Source organism: Balaenoptera acutorostrata, chromosome 6 (genome assembly GCF_949987535.1).
Source record: "Balaenoptera acutorostrata chromosome 6, mBalAcu1.1, whole genome shotgun sequence".
Classification (NCBI taxonomy): domain Eukaryota; kingdom Metazoa; phylum Chordata; class Mammalia; order Artiodactyla; family Balaenopteridae; genus Balaenoptera; species Balaenoptera acutorostrata.
The window spans coordinates 115785831-115793283 of record NC_080069.1 but is presented as its reverse complement, the minus strand read 5'-3'; positions in this window follow the sequence as shown (position 1 = coordinate 115793283).

Genomic DNA, 7453 nt, shown 5'->3' with positions numbered 1-7453 from the left:
TGCCTGTGGTTTAAACCACCCAGTCGGTGGTATTTTGTTACAGCAGCCCAACCTGACCAAGAGAGGCATCATCTTGAAGGCAGCCTAACACATCCTCCGAATTTAATTCTCAATGCCAAATCAAATCGTGGCATGATCCTTGCCCTCTCTCACTTACATTCCATTGGATCTACCCCTGTGATGTGCTTCTTAGGCCTTCAAGGCCCTAAGTAAGCTGTCCCAGTTCTATCTCTCCAGCCGTATTTCCCACTATTCCTTTCCGTACACTGGGTGCATTAATCAGTCCTAATGCCCCACACTTTTGGGGCTCTTCCTTTTCCTCATGCTGTTCCCTTCAGTGAGAATACATACCCAGATCTAACCCATCTTCAATAATGCTGTCTAACCTGTTTCACCTACAGAATCTCTACTGAGCCTCAAAATAACTCTAAGAATTTAAGACAAGTAATATTAACCCCATGTAATAGATAAGGCTCAGAAAATAACAGCTACTGATACTTACTGAGCACTTAGTTTGTGGCAGGCACTGTGCTAATGGTTTCTCATACTTCATCTAGTTAAACCTTCGTGACAACCCTATGAGTTGGGCATTGACCTCCCTATTCATAGTTGGAGAAACTGAGACCTAAAGATGTCAAATTACTTGACCAAGGCCATGTGGCTGGTAAATAAACTATGATTCAAACAAGCCTTCTGGCTCAGCATCCTTGTAAATAACCCCCACGCTACACTACCTATAGAGGGGTTATGTCACCTGTCCTAAGGTCATGCCATTGCTAAGTGACAGAGTGGAATTGGGACTGGAGACTTCTGACCATTTCCACCATACATGTTGTGTCACCACTAGAAAGCCTTTTTAAGCCCCAAAAAGGATGTAAATCCTTCCTTTTTGTCTCCAGTATCACTCGGGTTCTAATAAATGTGTACCTTTTTTTAAAAATTGTGCTTAAATATACATAACTTATCATTTTAACCATTTTTAAGTCTTTAGTTCAGCCAGTAGCATTAAGTACATTCACACTGGTGTGCAACAATCTCCAGAAACTTTTTCCATCTTTCAAAACTGAAACTCTGTACCTATTAAACACAACTCCTGGCAACCACTGTTCTATTTTCTGTCTCTATGAATTTGCACCAGGTACCTCCTGTAAGTGGAATCATTAGCATTTTGTGACTGGCTTATTTCACTTAGCATAATGTCTTCAAGGTTCATCCATGCTGTAGTGTTTCCTGTAGTTTCCTTCCTTTTTAAGGCTGAATAATATTCCATCATTTGTAGGTATCACATTTTGTTTATTCATTCATCTGTCGATATACACTTGGTTTTTTTCACATTTCAGCTATTGTGAATAATGCTTCTATGAACATGGCTGTTCAAGTGTTTGAGTTCTCACTTTCATTTCTTTCTAGTATATACCCAGAAGTGGAATTGCTGGATCATATGGTAATTCTATTTAAAACTTTTTTCAGGAACTGCCTTACCGTTTTCCATAGAGGCTGTACCATTTTACATTCCCACCAACAGTGTATAAGAGTAGATATGTACCTTTTAATGTAGCCTCTAGGAATATATCTTATATACTCTACTCCTTGAAAAAATGGTCTTTTGACATTCAATACCTGAACAATACCTGGAATCTAATTGATGCTCAGAAAATATTTTGTTAAATAAATGAAAATAGGGAATCACAAAATCACTATCTTGAAACAAAGGAATCTGCTTTTGTTTGAAACATACTAAAAATTTCAGCCAAGATCCAAATAGCTGCTGAGAAGTGTGCCTAGAGAGATTTTTTTAAAGCTGATGCATAAATCCAGAGTTTCATTTCTTAAAAACAAGTGGTCCCACAGTTTATTTCTTTTTCTCTCACCAGCTTCTTGTCAAGACTTTGTTCATCTCCTAGTCCCATTTCTTTTCTAGGCTTACAATAAAACTGATTTAAAGTAAAAGTTTCTTTAAGAATTATGCTACAGGGCTTCCCTGGTGGCGCAGTGGTTGAGAATCTGCCTGCCAATGCAGGGGACACGGGTTCGAGCCCTGGTCTGGGAAGATCCCACATGCCGCGGAGCAACTAGGCCCGTGAGCCACAATTACTGAGCCTGCGCGTCTGGAGCCTGTGCTCCGCAACAAGAGAGGCCGCGTAGTGAGAGGCCCGCGCATCGTGATGAAGAGTGGCCCCCGCTTGCCGCAACTGGAGAAAGCCCTCGCACAGAAACGAAGACCCAACACAGCCATAAATAAATTAATTAATTAATTAAAAAAAAAAAAAAAAGAATTATGCTACAATATGCTGATCTGAAAATAAATTTTCTAAATTTTTTTTTTACCCATAAGGGGGCCATCAAGGATTTCCTGGTGATATTATTTCCTAAGAACTTATGCACAGGTTATAAACTCCCTTCTGTCAGAAGCGACTAGATGATACTTTTGAATATCTTCCATTTTGAATTTCTAAGTCAGATTTTAATGCAGAAAAGATTAAAATGGACTCAAAAGGCCTTTTATTTTATTATTATAATTAATAACTGTTATAGGAGAAAGTACTATTGAAGTGTATACTTAAGATTTTATTTTTTAGGAACAATCTCATGGGATATTTTCCTTGTATTATTTCCCTTATAATATTCTTCCTATTATGTTACTACTCATTAACACAATAAGGTGGAAAGAGGAGAGGAGATGAATTAAGTAAGTGAAGCTTTACAAAACCGTAAGATGGTTAGGCAAAGCGGTTTGATATTTGCCTAAAAGTAAATTTTCTACACCCTGGGAATTTTGGTCATCCGTGATTATTCAGGGCTGTAAAATCATGTCATATAGATAGTTGCCCAGCACAAGACCCCACTTCCTCTGGAACCTCACGTCTACCCCCATGAGTCCCCATAACTACGTTTCCTACCCCAGGGCCCAACTCTCCTAGCCTTAGCTCATGAGACCAAGGATGAGCCCTTGACCACAGCTAAACCCAAGAGTCTCTCTTCTGAGGACTTGCCATTGCATCTGGAAGACACTGACTTGTTTGCTGGCTACTTGAATCGAGGACGTGTAACCCCCAGACCTCTGAGTCAGTCATGTTTAGTCAATGGCACAGGGAGCAGCGGAAAAAGCCACTTATAAACAGAACAGTCACAGAAAGAAGAAACAGTGCAGCCTGGAAGGGGGTAGGGGTTGGGGACACAGTAGACAAGGAGCTGGACAGCTCCCAGTGTCCTGAAGGCTTTCCAGTTTCTGGTTCTCATGGTGTCGGGGAGTCATTCAAGACCCCCACAGTCTTAACTGGGCCACCACAACCTGGTTCCCAGCAGATGACTTAATTTTGAATCATGTGTAATTCAAGTCAGGAGTTAGGGAAGTGGGTTAAGCTCGAGTCTGAAGCTGGTAGGGTATGATCAGGGGGTCCTGGGGAATCTGGGTAAGAAGAACTGGGGAAAAGCAGAAGCAGAGACACTAGTGAGGGAGCTGAAGGTGTGAGGAGAGGGTGACAGATTCAGTTGTACACACACAGAGCCTGTGGAGCCTGCAGCGTGACAAAGGGACGACGTCCAGTGGGCAGTCGTGGGTCTAAGGCTCAGGAGAGATGTCTGCACTAGAAAGAGAGATTTAGGGATTCTTAACATCTTGATGGTATCAGCAGTCATGACAGTGAATGAGATCACACAGAGAGAGTGTGAGAAGTGAGAAAAATGAGGATCTGTGACAGAGCAGCAATAATTTAGGGACAGATGGAGAAAAAAGGAGCCACTATGGGGTGGGTGTGGGAGAAAGACTAGGAAAGCACAGCAGCACAGAAACCAAGGGTGTTTTAAGACGGAGAGAGAGGTCAACAGTACAACTGAGTTCCGGTCTAAGAGGCATCCACTGAATATAACGACCTGGTGAGGATTGGCGCGCAGGTGAAAACGCTTTAGAGGAGTTGGGCAGTGGGTGGCAGATGTTCGATGGAGTCAACAAAGGAAGGACTGCAGACTGGAAGTTGACAGCTCTTGGGAGAAATTCACCTGTCAAGCAGAGGAGAGCAAGAGGGCAGGAACTAGAAGGCAATGTGGGGTTGAGGACTTGTAGGGGTTCTGAAAGAGATGTAAGAATGTTTAAATGCCTCATAGGTAGGAGCTTGTAGTAGGAGAAATGGAGAGGTGGACTCCTGATGAATGAAGTTCTGAGAAAGCAGAGAGGATGGGATCCATGCCCAGGGTGATACTGCCCTCAGTACCCATGCCTATGGGAGAGAAGGGAAGAAAGCAGAAGGGACCAGAGGGGGAAGTTGAACTTCGGTGTAGAACCAATGACAGCCTCAGCCAACCCCACTGGGACCTTTGGAACTAGAATGAGCCTTCAGAGTTGTCTAGAGCTGGGCCCAGAGAGCTGGGCCTTTATACTCTTGCATCCGTCAGTCATAGGATGTCAGCTGCCCTGCCAGGGAAGGGCATGACCTTGGGCAAGGTGGCTCTCTGCAGCTGAGGGAATCGCTAAATGGCTTGACAGCTGAGGACTGCCTCTCGAAGGCATTGCCAGCAACCACGGCAACAAGCCCTCCAGTGAAGGGGGATCCAGGCAGCACAACACAGGGTCCCCCACATTCCTTTACCAAAAATAATGAAGTTTAAGCTCCTTGGCCCCATGTTCAACTCCCACCATCGTCTGGTCTCTGCCCACCACTCCAGGCTTATCTCCTACCTTATCGTATAGCCCAGCTCCTCACTCTTTGATCCCTCTGTGTCTTTTCACCCCTTGGTCTAAAATGATTCTGATCTTATCCTATTCCTCCTTCAAAATGCATCTCAGATGTCGCTTTTCTGGGAAGGCTTCCCTGATCCTCCCAGATAAGAGTAGTAAATCTCTCCCTTGCCTCTCCTACCTTGTATGTATTTCTATTTTTGCACTTAATTACCCCATGTTGTGAGTCCTCTCTCTCCCTGACTAGGCTGTGTGCTCTCTGAGTTCAGGGACACTATGTGAATGATCTCGATGTCTCCAGCCCTATGTGCTGGGCATAGAGGCAGAACTGAATTACCATTAGTTAAATGAATATGTGAATGAATTTATGAATAGATGAATGAACTAACAAGTTGGCAGAGTTTGGGCTCAGCGGGCTGACGAGTCTGATGGCTGGTGCCGAGGAGGGTTAGCAGGCATCTGAACCGTCATGTCCAATGGGCACAGTGGGGCCCTGGTCCAACCCATCTTGTGCTGAGCCAAGGAGTCCTCTCGGGTGGGTGGGGGCAATAGGATTTCTGGGAGGCAGTGATCCGCAAAGGGAGGCAGCATTATCATTCCGATGAGGAAGGGGAAGCAAGAAGGAAAGTGGCAGGGAGATATTCTATCTCAGTGGAAGTAAGACTTCAGCTATTGGCCATGAGTACACAGATGGGTTTCAGCTGTGTAGGGCCCTAGAGTAGTCCAGGGCTGACAGTGTGGGACCCAGGTCAGAGCCTTGGGCTAAAGGTATCATCTGGTACCAGCGAGTTTGGGGAGGGGAGATGACAGCAGGAGTACAGGTAGGTCCAGGGCTCCCCCAGGCCCACTGCATGCTGGGCTCAAGGAGAAGACAAATTCTAGATTCATCAGGTCCTGTTGGGTCTGAGCCTGGGTACCTCTGAGCATGCTGGGGGTGGGGTTTCATTACACAGGCTGGCAGGTCCTTCCCTCTACACTTCCCTCCTCAAATACTTGTTGCCTTCAAGCATTTTCTTATTTAATCCTCACAGGACCCTTTAACATCATTATTTATTTTGTATTTTAAAAAACGCTGATATAGAACTGACCAGGTGGCTGGCAGTGTTCTTAGCAATTTACAAATATCAATGCATTTGATGTTCATAACAGCCCTGTGAGGTCAATAGGTACTCTTACCCTGTTTTACAGTTGAAAATGGAGGCACAGGGATTGAGGTTACATAGCTAGTAGGTAAATGATTGTTTGCATTTTACGTGACACAGAGGCTTATTCATTCATTCATCAAGTGGTTATCCATTGCTTCCCTTGGACAAGGCCCTGTGCTAGGCTGTAGTGTACAGTGCCAAATAAGGCAGGGCAAGTCCCAGCCTTTAAGGTGCTCACAGTGTTGGGTCCTGAGTTCCATCCCACTAAGGCTTGTTGGTTGCAGGTGTTCTCCAGGGATGCTTCCTGCTAATCTGTCTAGAAATTCTTCATTTTTAAGCCACCTGAAGGGTAGCAATATCATCCTTGAGCCCTCTCATCTGCTTCTCTGGCAAGTACTTGGCTTATCTCCACTCAACTGGCTCTAGTAGGATGAAAGCAGAACCCCATCCCTGGAATTGAGTGGCATACTTGGTTTCCAGCCCTATCTTCCAGCCTCTGTCCATACTGTCTTCTCCACCTGGAACGCCATCTCCAACAATTCATCTTTGCCAACCACTTTGACAATAGCAGCTCCCAGCACAGCTTCTTTGACTGCCCCCAGCCCCACTATGATAACACATTTAGTGAATGCTTATGGAGGACATCATCTCATTTAATTCTCACAACAATCCTATGAGAAAGATTTCGTCATGTCCATATTATAAATAAGAAAACCTAAAGCTCCACAAAATCAAAGAACTTACCCCAAAGTCACCCAGCTAGTAAGTAGCAGAGCTGAGATTTGAACTCATGTCTGTCTGACTCTAAAGACCAAGCCAGGTTTTTTCTTTTTTCCATTCTATTTTATTGCATTAGAAATTTATTTCCTTCACATATAGAGAGTATAAAACCTATCTTCACAATGAATTATGCCTCTCTGCTCTCATTTTTTTCGCACAAAAATTGATGGCCACTTCCTGAAAAAAACTGAAATAAATCCAGAGGCCCACACCCTTAACCAGGGCTCTACACTGCCGTTACTTAAGCTTTTGTTTCTGGAATCCTTGGGTATTGAACATATATCACAATTATGCAGTTGCTTATGGTCTTCAGTTGTTTCATGTGTGAATTTCCTGTTTGCTCATCTTGATTTTTATCCCCTGTGATGCACACAGTAAATGCATAATAAATGTTTGTTGAATGAATGGATTTTACATGTCCCTTGCTGAAATATACGCAGCTCTGTTTGATTCACTAGAGTGACATACCCGAACAAGAAATAATTTTTCTTAATGTGTCCCTTAAAAATTGAACCCGACCATATTTGATTAATTTCACATCATGCATTTTTATTGCACCAATCACTCTGGTATCAGGTCATATTTATTTTAAAAACAGATTCACAAAGGGTGCAGGGCTGGAGAGACAGTGTAAATATGTTAATAATAAAAATAATACTAAAGATATTTTACTGGAAACTCTCGCATGCTAATGATGAGTAAGTGCATTCTACGGAAATATGTTTGATTTACAAGGCAATTAATTTCAAAAAGATTCAGATCCTATACCATACCTTGTATACTTAGAGAATGAAAACTAAAAATGAATATGCAGGCCATAAAGTCAGAGGAACAAAAATCACCTTAAAGACCT